The sequence below is a fragment of the Pantherophis guttatus genome, chromosome 2 (genome assembly GCF_059756535.1).
Source record: "Pantherophis guttatus breed Tessera chromosome 2, ASM5975653v1, whole genome shotgun sequence".
NCBI classification, from domain to species: domain Eukaryota; kingdom Metazoa; phylum Chordata; class Lepidosauria; order Squamata; family Colubridae; genus Pantherophis; species Pantherophis guttatus.
In genome coordinates, this window is record NC_142064.1 from 262479123 (window position 1) to 262506977 (window position 27855).

The 27855-nt window shown below is 46.5% G+C and overlaps 1 protein-coding gene across 2 annotated transcripts in view; it reads left to right on the forward strand.

The window, feature by feature from the left end:
* Positions 1 to 17488: 17488 nt before the first annotated feature.
* The window catches only part of LOC148115736 (uncharacterized), a 68048-nt gene continuing 57681 nt past the window's right edge, over positions 17489 to 27855 (forward strand). Inside the window, exon 1 of one of the 2 annotated variants that reach the window (XR_015731716.1) lies at positions 17489 to 18702. The gene's annotated coding sequence lies outside the window, so the exon portion shown is untranslated. The remainder of the gene's footprint in view (positions 18703 to 27855) is intronic. The other variant, XR_015731715.1, reaches the window with a different exon arrangement.

Below are 27855 nucleotides of genomic sequence, written 5' to 3' on the forward strand. Positions count from 1 at the left end.
CCTGGTCTGGGAATCCTGATCGGAGGAGACATTGGAGAGCCCTTCAAGGCGGTCCAGACAGCATCAGGAGAATGAATAGGAGCTCCATCTCTCACTGTAAGATGACAATACAGAATCTTGCAAGCATTTCTCCTTCCTCACCTTTTCCTATCTGGGAAACAAGGGAGTTCTTTTGGAAACTCTTTCCTTGCACTGCCCCCCCCCACAAAGTCCTCTCGGGGTGACCAAGGTATCTCTTCCCTGAGGCTGCGGATCTTCCCCGTCTGGGAATCCTGATCCGAGGAGACATTGGAGAGCCCTTCAAGGCGGTCCAGACAACAAACGGGAGAATGAATAGGAGCTCCATCTCTCACTGTAAGATGACAATACAGAATCTTTCTCCCTCCTCACCTCTTCCTCTCTGGGAAACAAGGGAGTTCCTTCGGAAACGCTTTCCTTGCACCCCCCCCCCAAAAGTCCTCTGGGGTGACCAAGGTATCTCTTCCCTGAGGCTGCGGCTCTTTCCCGCCTCCCATGGTCCCATCGCCTGCGCAGAGCGTGTCTTCAGCACCCAAAGACTGGTGTTGCCCCCCTTTTTCCCCAGGGCCACAGCGGTGGCGGGAATCGGCGAGCACATGCTGAGCCCGTAAACAACGCCAATGCCACTATTCTAATTTTCAAGGGCATTCGTCTCAGGTCCAGGGCTGTATCCCACTCACACCCTAATATGTATGCCAAAGAGGACATATGACACCTGGGACAAACAAGAAAGAAAGAAGAAAGAAGAAAAAGAAAGAAAGAAAGAAAGAAAGAAAGAAAGAAAGAAAGAAAGAAAGAAAGAAAGAAAGAAAGAAAGAAAGAAAGAAAGGTGTATTTGCTTCTTTATAACCGTTGGAAACTTGTTAAAATATCAAAGAAGGATTCTCATGGGGCAGATTATATCAGAGCTGATATATTATATTGCCAGTGAGAATGGAAAAATATCAGCTCTGTCTGTGTTTTTCTGTCATTTCAAGTCAATTCTCATCTTGCAGGTCAAAATGAACAAATCCAAAGCATCTTTTGTAGTTTTCATGGGGAGTTCATCCCAGGCCCAGCTCTATACATCACTCAGAACCTAACCTATATGCCAAAGAGGAGGACCTGGGACACAAAAGGACACCACCTAATTAAACCTCTCCCATATTGAATTCTAGGGAATCTCACACTTCGGTGTGCCCAGATTCAGCTGGTGGCTAACTAGGTTTCTTCAGGATCTCCTGGACCAACATTAGAAGAAAAGACAACAGCTCCTGCTCTTTTATCAGCAGGGACTCTGCGAAAGGAAGCCCACGTTAATACTTTCCTCTATGAAAAATATCATATACTCAAGAAGTTCAGCTGCCTTTTCATTCTGATGGGTTTATACCCCCAAAATTAACCCCCTCCCCCCGAGTTCTATAGGGCTATTTGAATTTGCACTCTTATCATTCAAAGCACTTTAAGCTGGAGTCCCCTTTTATTCTGCGATTGGAAATACTTTTTGTCTGAAAATTGGGGTTCTTTTTATACGTCATTTTTGCTAGAAATTTATCTGATCTCATGGATTCCACCCATAGAAAATATGAATTGAATCATGTATTTATTTTTATACTCAGATTTCTTTTACTTGAAATATGAATATTAAAGTATTTTGATAGAGATAAAAAGAGTAAGCATAAAATATCACAAATCCAGGTGAAAACCATATTCACTATAAAGCCGGATATTTCTTGAATGGGAAGAATAAATAAATGAATTTGTAGTTGCTTTTTTTAAAGTGTAGGAAACTTGTACAAAATAACAAAAAATAGATTCAGGATTAAGATGGGATATCAGAGCTCTTTCAAAGAACAAATATTCAGTCATTATTCCATTAAAAACCTAAATAAACCTTCATGACTGTTTTTGATATACAAAATACTTACCTGGAGATGTATTTGAGACCAGGTGTGAGTAAAAAAGAATAAAGTTATATTTCTTGTACCAAAGTTTGCCCTGCCTTGGTCTACTGGGTGTAGAATTGGGGGCTGGGGTTGGGGGAATGTCGTGGATGAAGAAACCACGTGGTTTTGCAATCTTCTGGAGTCGGCTGTGGTTTACCGGATACGGAGTACAGGTAGAACTCAAGGCAGGTGAGGTCCTGGATCTCTCCCTGGAGGCCTCAGGAACATGCAGATCCTGTCCCTGGGAAGGTCCTTTTCCCACTTGCCTTTCAGGGACTTTCACCTTCTGGGATCAACCCTGATTTGGACCAGTTAACAGGGCAGCCTGCTATTTTGTTACAGGTGTCTATTAATTGCATCAGCTTTGGATCAGCCTCAGAGCCTCAGGGTCTTCTCCTCAGCCCTCCCCTCTCCGGAGAGAAAAGGCTCAAGGTTTTGAGTCTCTCTCTAAAAGCCCAGATTCAGGGCCTTTAACTCTGTGTGTGTGTGTGTGTGAGAGAGAGAGAGAGAGAGAGAGAGCTCCTTCACTCTGCAGGCTGAAGAGGGCTGGGGTCTCTGGAGTCCAAGCTTCCTTCAGCCAGCCCAGACCACCATTTGCCCCCACAAACACTTGTCCACTGGAGGAGTTTTTCAGCCAGAGAGCGAAGAGCTGCCTGCCTGAAAAGTTGAGCCTTGTGTGGGACAAACTCTCTCTGCAAAGAGCAGCAGTTTTGCTCTCCCAGGGGCTGGCTGGAAAAGGCCACTCTGGATTTTGGGGTGGGCTTTTTCCAGGCAGCCCTCAGGAACCAGTCAGGCAGCAAAGGCTTGAGGCCTTCCCTGCTGGCTTCCTGGCTTCACCCTTGGCCTTCAGGGGAACCAGCAGGAAAGTTTGCCTCTTGTGATCCCATAGTTGTAGGGTGATTGGCAATAGGTGGTAAGTGCGGATGGGTTGCCAAGCATCCCGATTGCAATCCCGTGCACAGCCATCACTTTGTGGACTTGTTGTAATTCTCTTCCTCGTATTTTTGTTGCTGAAGGAGTGGTCGTTAAGCGAGGACCACCTGTATATTCATCTGAATTACTGTATGTACTGTGCTGAAACTGAGAAAAGTACCAAAGAGGCGCTTATATTCAGATTGTGATTTAACAATGCATTGTCCTGTATAGTGTTGCTTTCTGGGATGTTTGTGCCCATTACAGCCAAAAATTGCCAGGAGGGAACAGAGCTTTCCGTCTTTGAGCTGATGAGAGCTTTGGGGCGTCTTATTTCTGTAGGGAGCCTTCTATGTGTTCAACGTCTAAAAGTTATAAAAATGACTCTTTGATGAGATCATTATTTGTTATTACTGGGTCACCTTCTCGGTTTTTCTCCACCCTTTTCTTTTTCCTTTCCCTTCTCAGTTTACATGCCAGCCACCTTCCTGGTTTATTTGCAAATTCAAAATGCCTCCCTTCCACATGGGTCAGTTTAGTTTCTATTGCTCAGGTTGTTAACAGAGAGAGTTGCTGGTGTAGCAATTTATCTTGTGGTAGAATTTTAGACTCCATTTGTGTTTTTTGCAATTCCATCTCTGTATTTCTAAATTGATCCAAGAACTTTTGCATCTTTTCTTCCGTTTTCTTCTTTCTAAATAGTTGCATTGAATAAAATCATCCATTTTTTTTTCTTCCTCCAGGAGTTTACCAATACTAAATTGTCCATCATATTTAAAAATTCTTCTGTAATTTACCCTGCCGGGTTTAATCACCATCAAACAGTAGGTTTCTTTTCTAGATAACTAATGAGGAATATTCTGGTCTTTGGATCCCTCTGGTGGTCAAACAGGAAACTATTCCCAAAGTCAGTAATTTCAGACTTCCTGATTCCGACTTCATCCATTCCCCTCCTTGCCTTTGGGCAATCAGGGAGCCTCCTTAATTTAAAGTTATAAAGATTTAAAAAGCATCCTACGGGCCGGCCGTAAAAAAACTTCTTTAAAGCTGTTAAGGTAAGAGTACAAAGTTAAGTGGCAAAGAAGTAGAAGGCATGTTTAATTCTCCCTTATCAAAGTATTGAGAAATAGCTGACTCTTCCAGGGCCAATTTCCTTCTTGTTTGCCCTGCCCCCTGCTGGAGACTCACCTGATCTGCTTCTTTGCTCTGCTCCAAAGCTTTCCTGCAAGTCCCAGACTCCAGAGACGTCCATGGGGGCTGATTTTGAAGCTTTTCCCTTCCCCAGATGCATTTTTTTTTTCCCCAGGCTTAGAAACTGGCTAAGCCTACTAGCCAGTGGAGAATCCGGTCTCCATCTTCTGGAGGTCCATTCAAACAGCCAGGGGGGAAACTACCTTGATTAGTTTCCATCCCTTAATTCTTGTCCCCCTTCAGGTGCTTTGGAGAATAGGCTGTCCCCCTCTTCTTTATGGCAGCCCCTCAGCTATCATGTGGCTGCTAGTCCTTCTCTTTGTCAGACTAGACACAGCCAATTCCTGCAACCGTTTTAGTCCCCGGAACCTCTTGGTTGCTCTTCTCTGCACTCTTTCTAGAGTCTCAACGTCTTTGTTGCATTGGGGACCAAAACTGGATCCAGTATTCTAGGCAGTGGTGGGATTCAGCCGCTTCGCACCACTTCGGGAGAACCGGTTGTTAACTTTCTGAGCAGTTTGGCAAACTGGTTGTTGGAAGAAATCATTAGGGCAGAGAACCGGTTGTGAAATTACTTGAATCCCACCACCAGGGCTGGATTTAGATGAAAAGAGGCCCTAGATGAAAGGGCCACTTATGAGGCCCTTTCACCTATAGTGAAAGTGTAATTTTAATTTTGCTAACAATTTGAATGTAGGGAATGTAGGCCCCTCTTGATCTTGAGGCCCTAGGCTGAAGCCTAGTTAGCCTATAGGAAAATCCGGCCCTGCCCACCACTGATTCTAGGTGTGGTCTTTCTTGGTAAGACCAAGTAGTACAAAGGGTACAAAGCAGTACTAACACTACAGGTGATCTTGCAACTGTTGCTACAGCCCACTGGCTTTTTTGGCAGCTATAATCACCTTTGGAATCACCTCCCCCTGGGGCTCCGGTTGGCCCCCCGACCTTCGCACCTTCCGCCGCGAATTAAAGACGTGGTTGTTTACATCACCCAGCCTGGACTGAGAGGGTTTTTAGAGTTTGGGGGTTTTAATATAACTCATATGTGTACATTATGTATTTTATAATTTTAACTGATTGTTTTATTGTTGTGAGCTGCCCTGAGTCTTTGGAGATAGGGCGGCATATAAATTTTATTAATAAATAAATAAATAAATAAATATAATGCACTGCTGTCTCCTATTTAAGTGATTGTCCACTAGGACTCCAAGCCCCTTCAAGGTTACTCCAGTTGAGCCAGGCACCACCTATTCTAGACCTGTGCATTTGTTTTTTTCTTGCCCGAGTGTAAAACTTGACTTTTCTCATCAAAGAATTGCATTTTGCTGCATAGGCCCCAGGGATCGACTCTGTCAAGATCCTTCTGAATCTTGAGTGGGTCTAAAGTGCTGGCTAAAGTGGTTGGTGTCCTTTGCAAATTTGATGAGTGCCTCTTCAATCCCCTCATCTCCGACACTCCTTCTGGGGTCTCTGCTGCTGCCAGGAGGCCGAGGGGCCCCAGGAGCTTTGCAGCTGCCTGCACCAGCTGTGCTCTCATCAGTGGCTGCGGCTGGAGCATCTGCTGTCCCTGCTGCCCTGGGGGTTGGGAAAAGATCAGGTGAGGAGGGGATCTCATCCTGGGAGCTGGGGGTGGAAGGATCAGGGATCTTGTAATGTGTGTGAGAAATCACATCAATCCAGAACATCTCTGGATCTCCTAATATTTGGAGAACTGATCTCATCTGGAGGCAAATGTTTCTGTTTGCCCTTGGGGAGAATTCCCTGGGAGGAAAGATAAATTCCATCCTGTTTCAATCTCCCTGAGGGATGTAAGAGGGTCCAGAGTTTGAGGGACCAGACAGGATTGCTTGTCCAACCTCCCTTTCCTCTAGTCCAGGGATGAATTAAGGGCATTTTTCCCTTTCAGCTGATATTATTCATGCTCTTCGTCCTCAGTGACAATAGAGCAAAACCTGATTTTACAGGCTTACATCTCTCTGTTTTTCTTTGCAAACAGTCTCTGAGAAAAGGCATCTAGGAAACGGGTGTTGGGATGGAGCTGTGGTACCTGGGAATTATCTTGGGAGGCAGGGAAGAGCTGCAGACTGGACAACCTTCAGGAAAATGGGGTGTGTGATGCATGGAAAGGTTCTGACCTGGATTCCTGAGACAATAAAAACACACGCTTAGTCCCACAAACCCTCTTTTTATTTCAACGGCTGTGAATTATGTCCATTCACAGCCCATAATGAGTCACAAATAGTTTGTTAAGCATCCAACAGAAGCCTGCTACAGTCCTTCGGGATAAGGCTGATAAGCACCCACCTTCATCTCCCTTGACCCGCTGCCAAAGACCTAATTGGCAATTAGTGGTGCAAGGCCACATGGAGCACAAAGACAAAAACGGAGCTTCAAAATGTAAACCGACCAGAATGAACAACGTTGCTTCCTGCAAAGGCTCACGTGCCTTTGCTCCTCTTTTATGTCTGATGGGGCGGGCCAATCATCTCCAAGCCCTATTCACGAGTTGTCCATTTTTTCTTAACTGTTCTTGCCTTCTGGCAACTCTGTGCATGTGCGCACTGGGAACAGGCGCTGCCTCGCTGATGTCCGACTCTGGAGGCTCCGGAGGCAGCACATACCACCCAGATGGCCCTGGCCCCCTCTCTGCCTCCGATGCAGAGCCCTCGTCTGAGCCATTGCTGTTCGGAGTTAAATAAAGTGTTTCCAGTTACATTGTGTTGAGTCCTTCCTTCAATCGCCCATGATTTAACATTGGCGACAAAGGTGGGATCTGAAGGAACAGGACGGCACATCGATCTCCAAGCAATCATCAGCCACCCATCCGATCCACCGTATAACACCGGTCAGATCATCAGGTACCGTGATGTCTGCAATCACACCACCCGCTCCATTCAACCCAACCGGGGAAGATTGGGAAGCCTACATGGAGCTATATGTTCATGGAGGCAAACGATCTGTTGAGTTTGTCAGAGCAGAGGAAGAGGGCCCTTTTTCTCACCCATTGCAGCCCGGCAGTGTTTAAGATGGCAAAGGCACTCGCCGCCCCAGCCGACCTGAAGACAATGACCTGGACAACGCTGCAGGAGATACTCAAGGCACACTACGCACCACAGGCATCATCCCTGGTAAGAAGGCATGAGTTTTACCGGAGGGACCAAAGAGAGGGAGAGTCGATCAGTGCATTCGTGGCGACCTTGCAAGAAATAGCCGCCGCATGCGACTTCCTAAACTTGGAAGAGGCCATGAGGGACCGTCTAGTGCTGGGACTGAGAGACCTCACGTTACAGAGTAGGTTGCTGGCCCGGCCTCAAATCACATTCAAGGAGGCCTTGGAAGAAGCATCCGCAACCGAGGCATCCCAGAAATCGGTGGCGGCTATGAAGAAGATGAAAAGCGGACCGCCAGTAAAGGAGGAGGCGGCCGTGCACTACGAAAGGGCAGAATCGGATTCGGAGGACGAGGACGAGGAGGATGAAATCCATCACCTTCGGGCCGATCGTAAGGAGAGACAACAAGGGAAGAGAGAGGCCTGGTGCTCGGGATGCAAAGGAAACCACCCAAGAGCCGAATGCAGATTCCGGGATGCTATTTGCCAAAGATGCAAGAAGAAAGGGCACATAGCGAGGGTTTGCAGGGCATCCCAGCCAGCCTCCAGAAGGACCAGACACACACCCCCGTTCACCAACGAACAGCAGAAAGTCCCAGACCAGCAGGAAGAGACAACCGTTTGGGTGAGGACAAAGAAACGATGACCATCGGGCAGATCGCGGTGAGACCCATCAGACCATCGTGATCGGCCATGCCAGTGCAGGGAAAGTGAACAAGATGGTGGCGACAGTCTTGATCGAGGGGAGACCCTGCAAGATAGAGGTGGACTCAGGATCCAGCCTATCGATGGTGTCCTGGACGACGATCAAGAAGCTGCTGCCACACATCACAGCCCACAACCTCAAATGACAGCGCCTCACGCTCATCGACTACCAAGGGAACCGAATTCCTGTGGTAGGCATCGGCAAGTTCAATGTCACCTACAAGACATTCAAAGCCACGCTACCCCTCATGATAGTGGACAGAGACAGACCCAGCCTGCTGGGCATGGAGTGGTTCGAGTCACTGGGGCTAGCCATCACCGGCATCGATCACATCGGAAACAACGCCTGGGAGGAAGACCTGATGAGGGAGTTCACGGAAGTGTTTAACGGTGAGCTAGGCAAGTACAAAGGGTCCCCAATCACAGGTAGCCCCAAAAATAGATGAACAAATAGATAAGCTCTTCGCGCAGGGAGTCTTAGAGCCAATAGACCACACGAGATGGGAAACCCCCATCGTGACACCCATTAAGCCTGATGGGTCAGTACGCTTGTGCGGAGACTATAAAAGTACATTGAATAAGGCGCTCCAACAAAGCGCATACCCCGTGCCAATAGTACAACACCTCTTGCATTTCCTGGGGAGGGGAAGAATCTTCGCAAAGTTGGACCTAGCACAAGCATACCAACAGCTGCCCATAGATGAAGCCACCGCGGAAGCACAAACTATCGTTACGCACAGGGGGGCGTTTAAATGTAAGAGACTGCAATTCGGGGTGAGTGTAGCGCCCGGGCTATTCCAAAGTCTAATGGAACAGCTCCTGCAAGGAATTGATGGGGTCGTCCCTTACTTCGACGATGTCCTGATATCAGCAAGGGACACGACCCAACTGGAGCAGCGACTGAGGGAGGTGTTGACAAGGTTCCAGAAAGTGGGACTCAAAGTTAAAAGGGACAAGTGCCAGCTAGCGGAGACCCAGGTTGAGTTTCTGGGATACTTGATAGACGAGTTGGGGATTAGACCCACCCCGGGAAAGCTGAGAGCGATCAAAGAAGCACCCACCCCCAAAAATAAAACCGAACTGCAGGCATTTTTGGGGTTGCTTAACTTTTATAATATCTTCCTGTCGCAGAAAGTCACCACTGCTGAACCACTTCACCGGCTGCTGGACAGAAAGGCGGAATGGAGATGGGGGGAGCGAGAAAGGAAAGCGTTCGAAGACATAAAGAACCTCTTAACTTCGGACAGAATTTTGGTGCAATACAGCGGGACATTACCAATAAGACTAACATGCGATGCATCCCCTTTCGGCATCGGAGCTGTATTGAGCCATAAAATGCCAAATGGAACAGAAGCCCCCATCGCGTTCTTCTCCTGAACTCTGTCGAAACCCGAACGGAACTATAGCCAATTGGACAAAGAAGCGCTAGCCGCAGTAGCTGGAATAAAAAGGTTCCATGAGTATCTCTACGGTCGGAATTTCGAACTAATAACCGACCACAAGCCGCTGTTAGGCATTATAGCGGGGGACAAACCAACACCCCCGTTTTGTCTCCCAGAATGCTTAGATGGGTGGAATTCCTAGCGGCCTACAATTACACACTGCGCCATCACCCTGGGAAATCAATCGACCATGCAGACGGCCTCAGTAGGTGCCCACTTCCAGAAACGGAGGAGGATCCAATGCCAGCGATGACCACGCTGCTAATAGAGACAGATATATTGCCTGACCAACAAGTTAGGAGTAAGCTACAAGCTGAACCTAACAGAGACGATGGAGGAAGCCCGAATATCTGCAGCCGACATCGTAAGGGCCACCTCGAAGGACAAAATGTTGGCGCGAATTTTAAATTGGATTTGGAAGGGGTGGCCGGAAGAAAAGGACATAAGCCCAGAATTCCATACAGACGGAGGCAAAGTGAACTGTCAGGACTAAGGGGGTGCGTGCTGTGGGGAGATAGAGTCGTTGTTCCAAACACATTAAGACAACATACACTCAAATTACTCCACGAAGGGCACCCGGGGATCATGAGGATGAAAGCCCTCGCCAGGAGCTACGTGTGGTGGCCAGGAATGGATAAAGAAATTGAAACATGGGTGTCCTCCTGCGCGAACTGCCAAGAGTCTAGGGCAGCTCCGAACTCAGCCCCCATCCATGATTGGGAGAACCCGGGAACACCATGGGCCAGATTACATATCAACTTTGCAGGGCCATGCAAAGGGAACACGTTTGTCAGACCTCCGCTGCGGGTCGGCAGTCGAAGGAAAAGAAAACGCTACCAGCAGCTTCGAAATGCTTCAATGTTTATTCCCTCGAACAGCCCCATCATCGGCAAGTGAACACAGGCGAAACACATGCAAAGTCGGCGTTGGGAGCGGCTGCCTCCCAACGCCTTTTAAATCCTCGCGCCTGCCCGCCAACACCCTTCCGGGTACAGTCTCCTCAGTGCCTGCGTAGAAAGGCCCCTCTTGCGGCACGGCGCTGCGACGGACGGGCGGGGCATCGAGAACCTGGATAGCCTATTCCCGGCTGCTGGGTGACCGCCCGCCTAATGGAACAAACACCCCCCTCCACCGTGTGAGCTTCAGATCCGAACCGCCACCTCCCCCCATCTTCTCGGTGATGGAAGCTGAGCGCCAGGAGTCTCGGTCGGGAGGGATCACTGTCGCCGCTATAGCTGGCGGTGTCGAGAGGATCTCGACAACGTTCCTAGTCATCATGGACGCATATTCGAAGTGGCTCGAAGTAGTGCTCATGACGACGACCACGGCAGACGCAGTGATTAAAGTTTTGAGACGTTTATTCGCCACACACGGAATCCCCGATCTCATAGTTTCCGATAACGGGCCACCATTTACGTCAAACGTGTTTGAGATGTTCCTCACTGACCAAGGAATAAGGCACGCGTTATCCGCCCCGAAAAAAACATTGACGAACGGTCTTGCAGAACGGATGGTGAGATCTACGAAGGAGACACTGACGAGACTGGGCCCAGGGGACATTCAGGCCAAATTGGATAAACTATTGGCCATACAGCACATTACGCCAAGTGCCACAACCCACCGAAGCCCAACGGAATTACTAATGGGCTGTAAATTGAGATCCCCTCTGGACAGGCTGCACCCGCAGTACAGCACGGAGAAGCCAACCGACTCCACGAGCAGAATCCGAGAGTTCCAACCTGGGGACAGCATATACACAAAAAACCTGAGCGGAAACCCACTCTGGGTTCCAGCAACGATAACCCAGGTGACGGGACCCCTGTCCTACTGGGTCCAAACAACAGACGGCCAGCACTGGAAAAGGCACATAGACCAGATCAGGGGAAGATTGATGAGGGCCGAGAGTGAACCCCAACACAACAGCCAGGGGGAAGGAAAAGACAAACAAGTAGCAGCAGAGCAGGCCAGTCCACAAACGCCAGGACTGGGGACGCCAAACACCAGCCCAGAAGAAAACAACAGCAAGCACGTACCTGAGACCCCGGAGGAGGAGACGAGCGCCGAAGGGAACCAGAGAGGACAGCTGAGTGAAGCGGGAGAAGGAGGCGAATCCAGGCCGGAAACCGAGTTCGAGAGAGTTCTGGAGCCCACACAAAGAGAGCAGCGGACCTCAACCACTCACTCCAAAGACACCGGGACGACTGAACTGCGCAGGTCCAGTCGAGCCTCCAAGCGACCCACCTACTTACGCGACTACGTAGCCTAGGAGACACCGGACCGGTGGACACTGAACTAGGGGGGAGGAGTGTTGAATATCAAGTGACAGTTTAAATAAGCCAATCAGGAATTAGTCTTGAGAGCGGGAAATTTAGAGGCACGTCAGTGGCTGAAGCCGCGGACAGCTCCACACTATATAAAGGGCTGCCGGGACTAGAGTAGCCATTGCTGTTCGGAGTTAAATAAAGTGTTTCCAGTTACATTGTGTCGAGTCCTTCCTTCAATCGCCCACGATTTAACAAGTTGGTTATTCTAACCAACTACTGTTTGTTTGGTAAGAAGATATCTGTAACTTCGGACTGATTTAAGTGGCAAAGACTTGGATTTGTTTAAAGACTATGAGATTGTTTTTTCCACTATAAAATAAGCTTTTGATAAACCAGTTTGTATATCTCTTATTCATCACTCTCAGCAACGTTTCTCTGTGCACCTACTCTGCTGGTTGGTAACACAACAACAATATCTTTAATATTGGTTATGGGCCCAGAGCCAACCAGAACTAACTAGGATTGTTAAGAGCTACACTGAGAGTTAATGTGAATAGTACAAACTGTGTTTGTGATAAACAATCCAAGTGAAGATGGCACTTGAACAAGCAGCCATGATAACCTGGCTGGATGGAACAAACTATGTATCCTGGTCTACAAAATGTAATCTACTTTTGCATAGAGAAGGACTGTGGGATATAGTTAATAATCCACTGGATGTAACAGCATGGAATCCTGCTGATGAGGAAGATGCGAAGAAAATAGCCAAGTTTAACAGAGACAATGAACGAGCTCTTTGCATTACTGGACTAACACTGGACGACCAGCAGCTTGTCCATATTCATGGCAAAGAGTCTGCTGCTAGGTGTAGGACCCAGTTGAAGAGACTATATGTTCGTGATTCTGTGGGTGCTCATAAGCGAAGGTTGGAGACAGGACAGTAGTTTGCTAGAACAGCTGGGTCCAGAGAGGGCTTCTTGAGGAGGGGCCTCACCACCGCCTCTTTCAAGGCGGAAGGCAAGAAACCCTCACTCAGAGAAGCGTTTATAATCCTCTGGAGCCAGCCTCGTGTAACCTCTCGGGAAGCCAGTACCAACCAGGAGGGACACGGGTCCAATAAACATGTGGTCGCGTTCAACTTCCCCAGTAACCTGTCCACGTCTTCAGGGGTCACAGGGTCAAACTCATCCCAAATAATATCCTCAAGACCCGCCTCCATCACTCCGTCTGAACCTACCCAGTCAGAGTCCAAGCCTTCCAGAATTTGAGCGATTTTATTGTGCAGATATTGTGCAAAATCCTCAGCTCAACCATATAAGGGGTCTTCCCGTGCTCCCAGGTGGAGGAGGGAGCGAGTCACCCTAAACAAGGCGGCTGGGCGATTATCTGCCGATGCAATAATAAAATAGTAATAGGAAAAATAGTGATATTTTGCCGCTGCTATCGCCACTAAGTAGGTCTTAATATAGGACCTCACCAGTGTTCGGTCAGATTCGGAACGACTGGCTCTCCAACTACTCTCCAGGCGTCTTTTCCGGCGCTTCATTTCCCTCAGCTCCTCGGAAAACCAAGGAGCCAGGCAACTTCGACGCCGAGTCAGAGGCCGCAAAGGCACAACCCGATCCAAAGCACCAGCAGCCATCCTATCCCAGGTTGCCGCCAGGTCTTCAATCGAGTTGTGAGCTAGAATCTCAGGAAATGGCCCGAGCTCCATCTGGAATCTATCAGGATCCATCAAGCACCTGGGACGGAACCACTTAATCGGTTCCACCTCCCTGCAGTGGGGTGTAGCGAACAGAAAGTCAAGCCTAAGGAGAGAATAGTCTGACCATGACAAGGGTTCGATGACTATATCCCCTATATCTAGGCCATTCAACCACTGGTCAGATACAAAAACCAAGTCCAGAGTGTGTCCCCCCATGCGAGTAGGGCCATGAACTAACTAGTTCAGGTCCATGGCCATCATGGAAGCCAAGAACTCCCGAGCTACCTCAGACGTTTCACCGATGGATGGCAGGTTGAAATCTCCCATGACCAGAAGCCTAGGAGTCTCAACCACCACCCTGGCTATTACGTTGAGGAGCTCAGGCAGGGCTGCTGCTACGTGGCAGGGAGCCAGGTATGTAATCAGCAGGCCCATCTGTAACCCATGACCCCATTTCACGAGGAGGGACTCACATCCAGCTGTCTGAGGAACAGTGGCTTCCCTAGGATCAAGACTCTCCTTTATAATAACCGCCACCCCTCCACCCCTACCCTGTGCCCTTGGCTGATGGAATGCGCGGAAACCTGGTGGGCACATCTCTACGAGTGGGACCCCCCCCTTCATGGCCCAACCAGGTTTCTGTAATAGCCACCAGGTCCACTTTCCCCTCCTGAATTAGTTCACAAATGAGGGGGGCTTTGTTAGCTGCGGACCTGACGTTGCATAACATCAGCCTAAAGCTCGGGCCCTGAGATTCTGAGCAACCCAGGGAACGAGAAGAGCCTTGGGGGTCAGAGCGTGCCACCGCTTGAAGACAGTGGGTGCATACCCCCCTAACATGATGTGGCCCCCTGCTCCCACAATATCTGCCCCTCCCAACCACGACCTTGATGGAGGAACCCCTTTCCATACAAGTATTTAGCCCCTCCATTCCCAGCTCCGCACATCCTATGGTATAACTCTGTGCCGGATCTGGTCTCCTCTTTAAAAAATCCTCTTCTAACCCCTCCCTCTGTGGGTTGTCCCCCAAATCCACATGACCCACCCCACTCCCACTTACCCCCCTTTTAGAAATTTTTAAAATTTTGGATAGGAAATTAGATAAAAAGACCCTCAACCCCTTCTTTGCAACATGCCACCTCTCGGGATTCCAAAATCCGTCATCAAGGTAGGCCCTCGATAGTGTGGAGGGCCAGGTCTGCGAGAGGGGGGAGTCTCGCAGAGCAAGAAGCTCAGCCGCTGAGTACATCCAGTGACCAGGGGTGATCTTAGAATGGCCAAGAAGATGACATAAGTTCTGAGGTCCTGGAGAGAAGGAAGATGTAGATCAAGATGTTGGTAGAGTAAACTCTATTGTCCTTTCATAATAGTAGGAGTCTTATGTTATTTAAGAACACCAAGGAAATAATGTCCAAGGCCATCCTCTTAAAAAGGCTGGCTAGAGTATAACTGGCCATGGAATCTGATGTGCCAATCTTTCTGGTGGTGAATAGAGCAATGTACCGACTCCTGCAATATCTGTATCCTAGCTGTTAACTCTCCATCCGACTGAAAGAGTTGATGGAGTATAGAAGAATAAGAAGAATAAGAATAATTTTATTTCTATACCGCCCTTCTCCCGAAGGATTCGGGGCGGTGTACAGCCTATTAAAAGCACAAGACAAACATCAATTAAAATAATTTAAAATTATTAAATAATTCGGGCCGGTCTATAGGATCCTGTTGGTGGTGATGTTATGAGAAGATGAGATGGATTAGCAATGGAATACAAGGAAGATGTAATTTGCGGCGGGATAATCAGTTAGATGGTCAGTGATCGATGACTCTTCTAAGACCAGACCAGGGGTGTGTGTGTGATATGAGGCGGCTGGGATTACAATTCCATAATCGTCCACTCGCCGTTACAAGTTTTCAGGGTCGGGTTTTTTTTTATTCCCCCCCCCCAACTTTAACTAGTCTTTATATGGATCACAGGTCGTTATGGGAACCGCCCCTTCAAGTAAAACCAAGTATCCCATGACAGTCCGGGAGGTTCAGTGAAGGTAAATTTGTGGGAATGCAGTGGCCATAGTACATGTATAGACCAGTTTAGCTGGTTGGACACGTGTATGGAGCTTAGCACCGAAATAACCTGACTATGAAAAGTGGGTTCAATTGGATGATCTCTGAAGGGCCCTATTCGTTCTCTCTTTGTTCATAACATAGGCTGTGCCTGCATAGCAGAGACATCTCCTTGTAGAACATTCCTGAGGCTTGAGGTAATCTGATACCGGGAAGATGGGCCTCCTGGCTAGCAGCAAATATGATAACATGGCAGAGTTAAGTTTTGTTTTTACATTAGGTATCGCTTTCCTAGAATTCACGTGATTTACTGTAATATGGTAGGATGTGAAAGTTATGTCCAGATATGGAGAAAATCCTTTGTATCACGGATGTAATATGAGAATGTATAGCTGTAATCGTGCCTTCTGATACGCCCATACCCTTGCTTAATAAAAGCGAGGTCTGGAGTCAGCTCGAGGCTCTCTCATCCCGAGAAACACCTGTCCTTGTGCTTTCTCTAATCTGGACTACTCATGAGGAGCCCACCAGGATGAATGCAACAAAATTAAAGACAGATAGAAAGATCTAGCAGCATCTATCCAGGGCTGCCAAGGCTGCTACTGGATTTCAAAATGTTTCCCAATGGCCAGCACAGGACGCCTCCATCTCCACCACCGCTGCTGTTGCCCTGAGCGCCGCAATGGAGGCCATGGAGGCTCCAAATGTGCCAGGAGACCCCCAGCACCTTGAAAAGGACCCCCCCGCCACCGATGCAGTCCCCGCCATCGCCGCAGCACCGGCAGCAACCCAGCCACAGCCCACAGGAGAAAAGACAGCAGTCCGCCACAATCCGGGTGCCGCTGCTGCCCCGAATCTCGCCGCCGTTGGCCTCCTCACCTTCGTGACACAGGAGAAATACCGGTATAGAAAAAATGCCGGCCCCGTCCCAGCCATGGCACTGTGGAGAGTGGAAAAGCTCTCAGCTGACCGGCGGGAAGCTTAGACAGCCGGGTTGGGGGCGAGGACGATCCATCCAGCCCCCGAAGACCTTAGATGGCCCGAAATCACCCCCATCGGTATCGGGGCTCAGGGAAGCGGCGCCATCTTGGTCACGTGCATCGCGATTATTTTAAGAATTTTAAGAATTATTATGTTAAGAATGCCACAACGGGCATAAATGTGAGGATGGTCAAAAGTGTGAGGACCGGTCAGAAATCACTTTTTTCAGCCCTCTGGGTAGTCCCTATGTGCATAGGGACCACTCAGAGGGCTGAAAAAGTTATTTTTGACCGGTCCTCGTACTTTTGACCAGTCCTGGAACTTACGACTGTCCTCATATTTTATGTTTTGCCCCCTATCTTGTCACCCTGATGAAGAGAAGTAGTGGTGAAATGACTGACATGGTTTTTAAGAATGCCGCAATGGGCATAAATGTGAGGATGGTCATAAGTGTGAGGAGCGGTCAAAAGTGTGAGGACCGGTCAGAAATGACTTTTTTCAGCCCTCTGGGTAGTCCCTATGTGCGTATGGACTACTCAGAGGTCTGGAAAAGTGATTTTTGACTGGTTGTCACACTTTTGACCAGTCCTTGAACTTACGACTGTCCTCACATTTTACGTTTTGCGCTCTATCTTGTCACCCTGATGAAGAGAAGTAGTGGTGAAATGACTGACACGGTTGTTAAGAATGCCGCAACAGGCATAAATGTGAGGATGGTCATAAGTGTGAGGAGCAGTCAAAAGTGCGAGGACCGGTCAGAAATGACTTTTTTCAGCCCTCTGGGTAGGCCCTATGTGCATATGGACTACTCAGAGGGCTGAAAAAGTTATTTTTGACCGGTCCTCGCACTTTTGACCAGTCCTGGAACTTACGACTGTCCTCACATTTTATGTTTTGCCCCCTATCTTGTCACCCTGATGAAGAGAAGTACTGGTGAAATGACTGACATGGTTTTTAAGAATGCCGCAACGGGCATAAATGTGAGGATGGTCATAAGTGTGAGGAGCGGTCAGAAATGACTTTTTTCAGCCCTCTGGGTAGTCCCTATGTGCATATGGACTACTCAGAGGGCTGAAAAAGTTATTTTTGACCGGTCCTCGCACTTTTGACCAGTCCTTGAACTTACGACTGTCCTCACATTTTACGTTTTGCGCTCTATCTTGTCACCCTGATGAAGAGAAGTAGTGGTGAAATGACTGACACGGTTGTTAAGAATGCCGCAACCTCGAGGGATCCCACAGCTCCATTTTTTTCCCAAAGTTTCCTTCCAATTTCCTGGTTTTGACGGCTTTCGTTCTGCCTCGCAGAAGCACATCTGGGCGGGAGGATTAGGAGCGCACAGGAAATGCAAAAACGGGAAGCCCCAAACGGAACTGCTGAGTTTTCTCTACGTGGCGCAGCCTTTGGCTCCCGCTTCTGTTTCTGCTCCGGGTGGGTCGCCCTCTGGGCAGCCCTGCCAGCCCGTCCACGGGAGCCCTGAAGCGGTGCGAGGAGAGAAGCGGGGGCGGCCCAGAACACCCGTTGCCTCTACTCCTAACTTACTCCACGGCTACCGCTACTCCTCTTCCAACTCCGCCCCGGGCCTTTCTGCGTTTTTTCTGTGTGGGGCGGACCGGCCGGGCCGCTGCTGCCTTCGCTGCGTCCCAACGCCGACGGAGGAAAGTCTAGAAAGAGGCGCCCCGGGTGCAGCACACAGCCGAAAGACCGCCGCTCCCTCCCGCCACCCGCCCTTCCCCCTCCGACGGAAGGAGGCACAGACCCCAACCCCACGGCGCGCGGACCGGGCGCCGGACCGGGAGACCGGGGCATTTGGCGAGTTTTCCCGCGCGACGGCCCACCCGGAGATCTCCTGCACGCCGGGAAGAGAGCAGGCTGGCGTGGGAGACGGGGGGGGGGCTCTGTCCAGCCTCTCCCTGGGAAGGATGCGCCCAAGGATTCCCGCCATCGCTGTGGCCCTGGGGGAAAAGGGGGACAAGGCCAGGCTTTGGGTGCCCAAGAGGCGCTCTGCGTGTCTGTGTCTTCCGAGTGGCCTGGAGCCGTCGCTTGAGTTCTCTTCTCCGTCCTCCGGCTCCGACACTGTGAACGGTGCAAGCGTAGAAGGGGAAGCGGCCTCAGCGCCACATGCGCTGCTGAATAGACACCCTCCAGACACACACTCGAGACTGGCGCTGCTACGATTCGTTCTGGCAAATAAGGCTCCGATTGCGACTCCCTCGGTGGTTGTTTTGTGTTGAGAGGATACTGCCGCTCCTGACCCTCCCTTGCAAGGAGCCGATCCCTCCTTTGGACTCCCAGCGGGAAGATCCGAGGCTTTTCGGCTGCCAAGCCTCTAATGATGGATGGAAGCTCACCAGGCTCAAGGTTGACTCAGCCTTCCATCCTTTCTAAGGTAGGTAAAATGAGGACCCAGATTGTGGGGGCAATAAGCTGACTTTGTATAAATATACAAAAGTATGAAGGCTATTGCTTAACGCATTGTAAGCCGCCCTGAGTCTCCGGAGAAGGGCGGCATATAAATCAATTTTTTTTAAAAAAAGCGAGGTTTCCATTGGGGCTGATGTTGTTCCTTCTCACAGACAATATAATATACCAGCTCTGATATAATCTGCCCCATGAGACTCCTTCTTCGGGGCGTGGCCGGCATCCGGAGATAGGGTGTGGATTCTGGAGCTCCTAGCCGATTTTGGGGATCCCTAGGGATTATAGCTGTCTTGTGGAGACAGGGAAGAAAGAAGACGCTGGCTGGCATGGATAGGGAATGAGCAAGTTCCCTGAAGTGCCGGTTGGGGAAGGAAGGCAGCCATTAAGGAGCTGTCAGAAAGAGGGAATGTCAGATTAAATTAAATTAATTGAATGGAGTATTGTTCCAGGCATGTGATCAGCCAACTCACAGGTAAAGGCAAAAACTTTTAACAGCTTGAAATAAATCCCAGCGGAAATTGGTGGCTAATTAGCACTGGGGAACTTAAGCGGAGAGAGAGAAAAATGGAACTTTAAAATCAAACCTAAAGCCCTAAAAGGAATCTTCCACCTCGATTTATAATTGGATTTGGTTCTTGTGGATTATAAAATGGAGGTTTTGTTGGCAGAAGACTAGTGAATTGGAGAAAGACATTTGTTGGCGGAAAGAACATGAGAGAGAGACTGGGAGTGCATATTTGTGCAGCTGAAGCAAAGTTAAAGAGACAAAGTCTAAACTCTGCTGGCTCAAGTAAATATTTGAAGTGGACTTTTTTTTTTAAAAAAAGAGACATTATATGGACTTTGAAACCTGAAGTATAAGAACAAGCTTAAACTCCTAGCCTTTTAAAATTGAAAATATGGAGAATTGGGAGGATGAATATGAGACACTAAGGGAGATGTTTCAAAAAATAAGGGAGGCATTTAAGGGAAATAAAGAAGCAGAAGATTGGTTAGATGGCCAAAAAAAAAAAGAAAGAGAAAAGATGAATGAGAAGCAAGAGAAACAAGGAGGTAATATTGAAAAGGAAATAATTGAAAAAAGATAAAGATTATTACACTGAGTTCAACAGTGATAGAATAAAAATGGATAAGGCAAAATACATCTCAAATATGAAGAGAAGAGAAATAAATGGGGAAAGATTGAGAATGAAAAGCAATAGAGTTAAAATTAAAAGAAAAATGCTGAAAAGGAGAGATAAGATAAGGAAAAAGAAGGTAAAGAAATGGGAGAAATTTGTCAATAAAGAGAAGGATGCTAGTTGTAGAAATTGTATGTGAAAATGCTGTTAAATGAAAAATAGAACAATGTATCTACCAACCAAAAGAACACACACCTTTAAAAAACTTCAAAAATTAGATACAGACATTATCATTTTACAAGAAGTACATATTAAAAAACAACACAAACAATTATTAGAAAACAGAAAACTTGGATCACTATTTACCTCACTATCAGAACAAAAAAAAAGAGGCATTGCAATATACACTAAAAATCATATTCAGGCAAAACAAATTTACACAGACGGAGATGGTAGGATATTAATGGTCAATATTAAGACGGAGGCCCGAAACATGCTACTAGTATCAATATATGCCCCAAACGGGAACCAAAAAGAATACTTCAAAAAGCTACACGACAAAATTAAAGAATTAGACTACGAACACATATGTATAATAGGGGACTATAATGCAATTGTAGATATGGACTATGACTACCAAAGTAACAAAAAAAACAAATCTAAGAAAAAGACACTACCGGATACTTTCAAGGACATGACTCAAGAGTTACAACTGAAAGATGCCTGGAGAGAATTGAATAAAACCAAAAAACAGTATACATATTATTCAAATCCCCATCAGTCTTGGTCCAGACTAGACATGGCCTGGATGACGGCAGAACTAAGAGAAAGCATAAAAGAAATTGAAATCACACCGAACATATGGGCAGACCACAGTCCTATAACAATAGTCTGGAAAGGCCGGTCAAAAAGAGGAAGATGGATGATGGATAGAGAAATTATCAAAGATAAAGAATACATAGAGATGATAAAGAAAGAGATGGAGATATTTTTTCAAATAAACAAAAAGGAACATACATCATTACAAATTCTATGGGATGCCACAAAAGCATATATAAGAGGATTAACAATTTCATTCAAGGTGAAGAAAAACAGAGAGAAACAGCAAAGAAGGAATAACCTAATGACTGAGCTCGGAAAACAAGAAGTAGAATTACAGAACAGACCAGATGGGAAAGAGATTAAGGAAAAAATAAACCATATCAAACATGAAATAAACTTAATAACAACAACAGAAATAGCTAGAAAGATTAGAATGGCAAAGCAAAACCAATTTGAATTCGCTAATAAAACAGGACGTTGGTTGGCATATAAACTAAAGAAAGAAAAGGAGAAAAGACTAATACACCAACTACAAGACGAACAAGGGCAACTACAGCATATGAATGAGGCAAAAAAGCGAATTGTAAGAAATTTCTATCAGGAATTATATACGCAGGAAGAAATCCAATTGGAGAAAGTAAAAGAATATATAAACAAAGCCAATATCCAAGAAATAAAAGAAACTCAAAGAGAAATCTTGAACAGACCAATATCGATGTTAGAATTAATTGAAGCGAAGAAGAAGCAGAACAACAATAAAACACCAGGCCCAGATGGCATCCCGGCAGAATTCTACAAAATCGAGAATCAGCCAATGGATGACATTCTATTACAAGTCCTGAACGAAGCGATTTTAGAAGCTAAAATTCCCAAATCATGGGTAGAGACAATCATTACACTGATACCTAAAGAAGACTCAGACCTAACTCAAACCAAAAACTACAGACCCATATCACTTCTAAACGCAGACTATAAATTATTTACATCGATCATGGCTCAGAGAATGAAGAGAATAATTGTGAATTATATCCATCCAGACCAAAATGGTTTTATTCCAAATAGGCAAATCAACAAAAACACAAGAACAATAATTAATATACTGGAATACTATGAACAAAAATCAGATGAAAAGATGGCCTTACTCTTCCTCGACGCACAGAAAGCCTTCGACAACCTTAACTGGGGGTTCTTAACATTGCAACTAGAAAAAATGGGAGCTGGCGAGAAATTCCTTAATATGATTAAAACAATATACTCAGATCAAATTGCAAGAATATGGATAAATGGAGAGACAACAGACCAATTTAAAATATCCAAAGGAGTGAGACAAGGATGTCCCCTCTCTCCCATACTATATATACTAGCACTGGAGCCCCTATTGAACGAAATTAGGAATGATAATGAAATAAAAGGATTAAGAACAAAAAACCAGGAATATAAACTTCAAGCATTCGCGGATGACGTAGTATTTATATTAGAGCAACCGAAACAATCAGGACTGAATTTATTAAGGAAGCTAGAACAATATGGCGAAGTGGCAGGTTTGAAAATTAATAGACAAAAAACTAAATTACTAACCAAAAATTTGACAAAACCCCAGGAGGAAGAGCTGGAAGAGGCACTAGGAATACAAACAACAACTAAAATAAAATACTTAGGAATTTGGCTCACCAATAAAGTATCATCATTAAAAGAAGATAACTACATCAAATTGGTTAAACAGATACAGAAGGACTTAGAGGCATGGAGTAAATTAAAACTATCATTATTAGGCAAAATTGCGTCAATTAAAATGACTATTCTACCAAAAATGTTATATTTATTTAGAACAATACCGATAAATCCGGGGAAAACATATTTTAAAGACCTTGACAAAATGATATCCAAATATATATGGCAGGGGAAGAGAGCCAGGATTAAACTGAAACACTTGCAAGATACCAAAGAAAGAGGCGGCCTGGGATTACCAGATTGGCAAACCTATTACATTGCAACAGCCCTAACCTGGATTAAGGATTGGATGACACTCAAAGATAAACGAATATTAGCTCTAGAAGGATTCGATCTGTTCAAAGGTTGGCACGCATTCCTATGGGAGGAAAAGCCCAGACAGCATGAACACTTTAGGAGACACTACATTAGAGGAGCACTGGCAAAAATTTGGATTGAAATAAGAAGGAAACATTACGATAAAATTCCAAGATGGATATCAACCATGGAAGCACAAATCTACCCGAATACAATGGATATGAATAAAATGAAGACCTACGACGAATTGCTGAATACAGAGGGAGATATAAAAACAACAGAGGAACTGAGACAACAGGGCACGGACATTGATTGGTGGACGTATTTACAGATAAAATCAAGATATAAAAGTGATATGAAAAAATTTGGAATCCAAAAAGAAAGAAATGAATTAGACAAAATTATAATGCAATCAGATGACAAATTAATAACTAAAATATACAACTATTTGCTTAAATACAAACTGGAAGAAGAAGTGGTGAAGGAAAATATGATTATTTGGGCTAAAAATTTTGGATATAATATTAATCTAGAAAAATGGGAAAAAATGTGGAAAGTCAATACTAAACTGACAATGTCCGTGCCCTACAAGGAAAATACATACAAGATGTTTTACAGATGGCATCTCCCCCCTGCACGGCTGGCAAAGATGTTCCCCAACACCAATCAAAATTGCTGGAAATGTAAAACACAGAAGGGGACTTACTACCACATGTGGTGGTCATGTCCAAAAGTTAAAAAATTTTGGAAAACAATTCAAAGCCAATTAGAAGAAATCACCACCCAAAAAGTACCCCTTAGACCGGAAACATACTTATTAGGAATACTCACAAAAGATTATAAAAAAGAGATACAATACTTAATTATACACATCCTAACCGCTGCCAGAATCGCTTTTGCACAGATGTGGAAATTGGAAAATACGCCAACACAGGAAAAAGTAATACAAAAAACAATGGAATGTGCGGAAATGGATAAACTGACCAAAGAAATTCAGGGAAAAGAAGACTCAGACTATTATCTAATTTGGCAAAAATGGTACAACTGGTTAGAAAAAAAGGACACGAATTAAGGAAATACCATCCAACTATATCCAAATACAGAAACAAAATGAAATACCGTTATATAAATATTGATATATGATGAAGTATAATATGTACAGATATATTGATATACAATTACCGAAGTATCTCCACTTCAAAGCTCAAGTCTCAGGACTTGATTTCATTGTATAGTTAGTTTATGTATAGTTTGTTTAAATGTTTGTGTTTGTCTGTGTATGTTGGACTATAATAAAAATTTAAAAAAAAAAAAAAAAAAAAAAAAAAAAAAAAAAGAAAAATAGAACAATGTAATGTGAAAGAAAGAATATTGATAGAAGCACTAAAAGGAGAGAATAAATTATAATATAAGAATTAATTGAAATTAAGTTGGAAAATGGAAATTAAATGTAAAATCGAATGAAATTGAAATGCAAAAAATGATTTAAATAATATACGTAAGAAGTAATATATGTAAGAAGTAAAGTAGAAAAATATATTGTTAAAAGTTAAAAGTCTTGTTTGAGTAAAGATTTAAAAGAAAAAATGGAATAAGATGAAATATACTGCTGATAATTAAAAAGAAGAAGGGAAATTTCAAGAAATATACTTGATAAATGAAAGAAAGACCAGGGTTGCCTGGACTCCATAGTGGAAAATATAAAATTGAAAACGAATACAGTAACAGAGAGGGATGAAGGAAGGAGAAGAGAGATGGAAGAGAGAAGGAAGGAGAGAGAGGGAAGGAAGAGAAGGGAGGAAGGAAGGGAAGGGAAATTAGAGTAGGAGTGAGGGTAAGAGAGGGAGGAAGAGAGGAGGAGAAGGAGAAAGAAAGGGGAAGTAGGGAGGAGAAGAAGAGGAGGGGAAGAGAAAGTACGAAGGAAAGAAAAGAGAGGTGGTAGGTTTGAGGAGAAAAATTGCTGTACAATAAAAAAGATGAAAAATATAAAGATATTAAGATAAAGAATGAATTGTTTAAAGAATAAAAGAGAACAAATATGAATAAATAGCAATAATTAGAATTTAAGGGCAAATGAAGATGTTGTTTATGTAAGCAAGCATAGAAATATTGAGACAAGATAAAAAAAGTGGGGGGAGATTTTGGCAAAAACTGTAATTGAGTAAAATATATTTGAATTTGATTAATTGTATAAGATAAGATATGGCCAATGCTCTGTTCAAAACAGATGTGGGTAAATGTGTGTGGGGGAGCAATAAAACTTGTTTTACAAAAAAAAGATAATCCTTCTTCGATATTTTAACAAGTTTCCAGAAGCAAATACACGTTTGTTTGTTTGTTTGTTTGTTTGTGAGTCCCAGGTGTCATATGTCCTCTTTGGCATACATGTTAGGGTGTGAGTGGGGTACAGCCCTGGACCTGAGGCGAATTCCCTTAAAATTACAAAAGTGGCATCGGCCTTGGTGTTTACGGGCTTAGGATGCGCCGGCCGATTCCTGCCCCCGCTGTGGCCCTGGGGGACAAGGCCAGGCTTTGGGTGCCCAAGAGGCGCTCTGCGTGTCTGTGTCTTCCGAGGGGAGTGGAGCCGTCGCTTGAGTTCTCTTCTCCGTCCTCCGGCTCCGACATTGTGAACGGTGCAAGCGTAGAAGGGGAAGTGGCCTAAGCGCCACATGCGCTGCTGCATGGACCCCCTCCAGACACACACTCGAGACTGGCGCTGCTACGATCCTCCTCGTAAATAAAGCTCCGATTGCGACTCGGTCGCTGGTTGTTTTGTGTTGAGGCGAGAGTGCCGCTCCTCTCCCTTGCAAGGGGCCGTTCCCTCCTTTGGACTCCCAGCGAGAAGATCCGAGGCTTTTCGGCTGCCAATCCTTTACTAATAGATGAAAGCGACCTTTCCATTGCGGCTGATGTTGTTCCTTCTCACTGACAATAGACCAAATCTTCTTGACTGCAAGTCCCGCCTTTTTTTCTTTACAAACAGTCCCTGAGAAAAGGCGTCTAGGAAAAGGCGATGGGATGCGGGCGATGGGACCTGGGAATGACGGGGGGGGAGGGCGGGGAAGAGGCGCAGCCTCAGGGAAGAGATACCTTGCTCACCCCAGAGGACTTTGGGTGTGTGTGTGTGTGTGCAAGGAAAGCGTTTCCGAAGGAACTCCCTTGTTTCCCAGAGAGGAAAAGGTGAGGAGGGAGAAAGATTCTGTATTGTCATCTTACAGTGAGAGATGGAGCTCCTATTCATTCTCCTGATGCTGTCTGGACCGCCTTGAAGGGCTCTCCAATGTCTCCTCCGATCAGGATTCCCAGACCAGGGATGGGGCACGCCTAGCCTGAAGCCAAGGGGGCTTCTGGACCCACCGACAGCCTTTCCCAAACACAGACACACAGAGGCGTATATTTCCACACACATCTCATTCGGTGCACCCCCGTTCTGTGATTATTTACAGACCTTAGTTGATGCTGTTAACGGTGAACTTAAGAAAGACAAATTCACACACTTTTTCACGAAGAGAACGTGGCTCAATGACTGCAGATTTTCTCCATCGGGATCCTTTCATTTTTTCATATTTTATTGAACAAGTGCTGGAAATTGGGTTTTCCAAACAGCTCTGATACAATCTGCCCCATGATAATACTGAGTTCCTTCTTCGACATTTGAACCAGTTTCCTACAGTTAGAAAGAAGCAAATACACATTTATTTATTTATTTATTCTTCACGTTCTACAAATATAATTTGGTGCCTTTGACAGCGAAAAATGGCGCTTGGGAGGGTCCTGCGGGGGAGGGGGGTTGCGCTGACAGAGGCCTAGCAGAAACAAAGAAAACAGCAAACAAAAAACAGAAAGGATAAATTTAAAAAGGGGGAAGAGGGCAAGGAAGGGTTGCCCCCCCCGCGCCCCCCTTTGCCTTCAGCCCTAATTCCTTCTGGGCCTTGGAGTCCATGGGGCGCAAAGGGGCCGTAGGGCCTCCACCCTGACTTTCAAAAGCGCCCTCAGCTCCTTGTTTCTCCTTGTCCCACGCGGCAGATGAGGAAGTGCAAAAACGGGAAGCCCCAAAACGGAACTGCTGAGTTTTCTCTACGTGGCGCAGCCTTTGGCTCCCTCTTCTGCTTTTGCTCCGGGTGGGTCGCCCTCTGGGCAGCCCTGCCAGCCCGTCCACGGGAGCCCTGAAGCGGTGCGAGGAGAGAAGCGGGGGCGGCCCAGAACACCCGTTGCCTCTACTCCTAATTTACTCCACGGCTACCGCTACTCCTCTTCCAACTCCGCCCCGGGCCTTTCTGCGTTTTTTCTGTGTAGGGCGGACCGGCCGGGCCGCTGCTGCCTTCGCTGCGTCCCAACGCCGACGGAGGAAAGTCTAGAAAGAGGCGCCCCGGGTGCAGCACACAGCCGAAAGACCGCCGCTCCCTCCCGCCACCCGCCCTTCCCCCTCCGACGGAAGGAGGCGCAGACCCCAACCCCACGGCGCGCGGACCGGGCGCCGGACCGGGAGACCGGGGCATTTGGCGAGTTTCCCGGAAATCTCCTGCACGCCGGGAAGAGAGCAGGCTGGCGTGGGAGACGGGGGGGGGGCTCTGTCCAGCCTCTCCCTGGGAAGGATGCGCCCAAGGATTCCCGCCATCGCTGTGGCCCTGGGGGAAAAGGGGGACAAGGCCAGGCTTTGGGTGCCCAAGAGGCGCTCTGCGTGTCTGTGTCTTCCGAGGGGAGTGGAGCCGTCGCTTGAGTTCTCTTCTCCGTCCTCCGGCTCCGACCCTGTGAACGGTGCAAGCGTAGAAGGGGAAGTGGCCTAAGCGCCACATGCGCTGCTGCATAGACACCCTCCAGACACACACTCGAGACTGGCGCTGGTACGATTCGTTCTGGCAAATAAGGCTCCGATTGCGACTCCCTCGGTGGTTGTTTTGTGTTGAGAGGATACTGCCGCTCCTGACCCTCCCTTGCAAGGAGCCGATCCCTCCTTTGGACTCCCAGCGGGAAGATCCGAGGCTTTTCGGCTGCCAAGCGTCTACCGGTGTATGAAAGCGACCTTTCCATTGCGGCTGATGTTTTTCGTTCTCACTGACAATAGACCAAATCTTCTTGACTGCAAGTTCCGCCTGTTTTTCTTTACAAACAGTCCCTGAGAAAAGGCGTCTAGGAAACAGGCGTTGGGA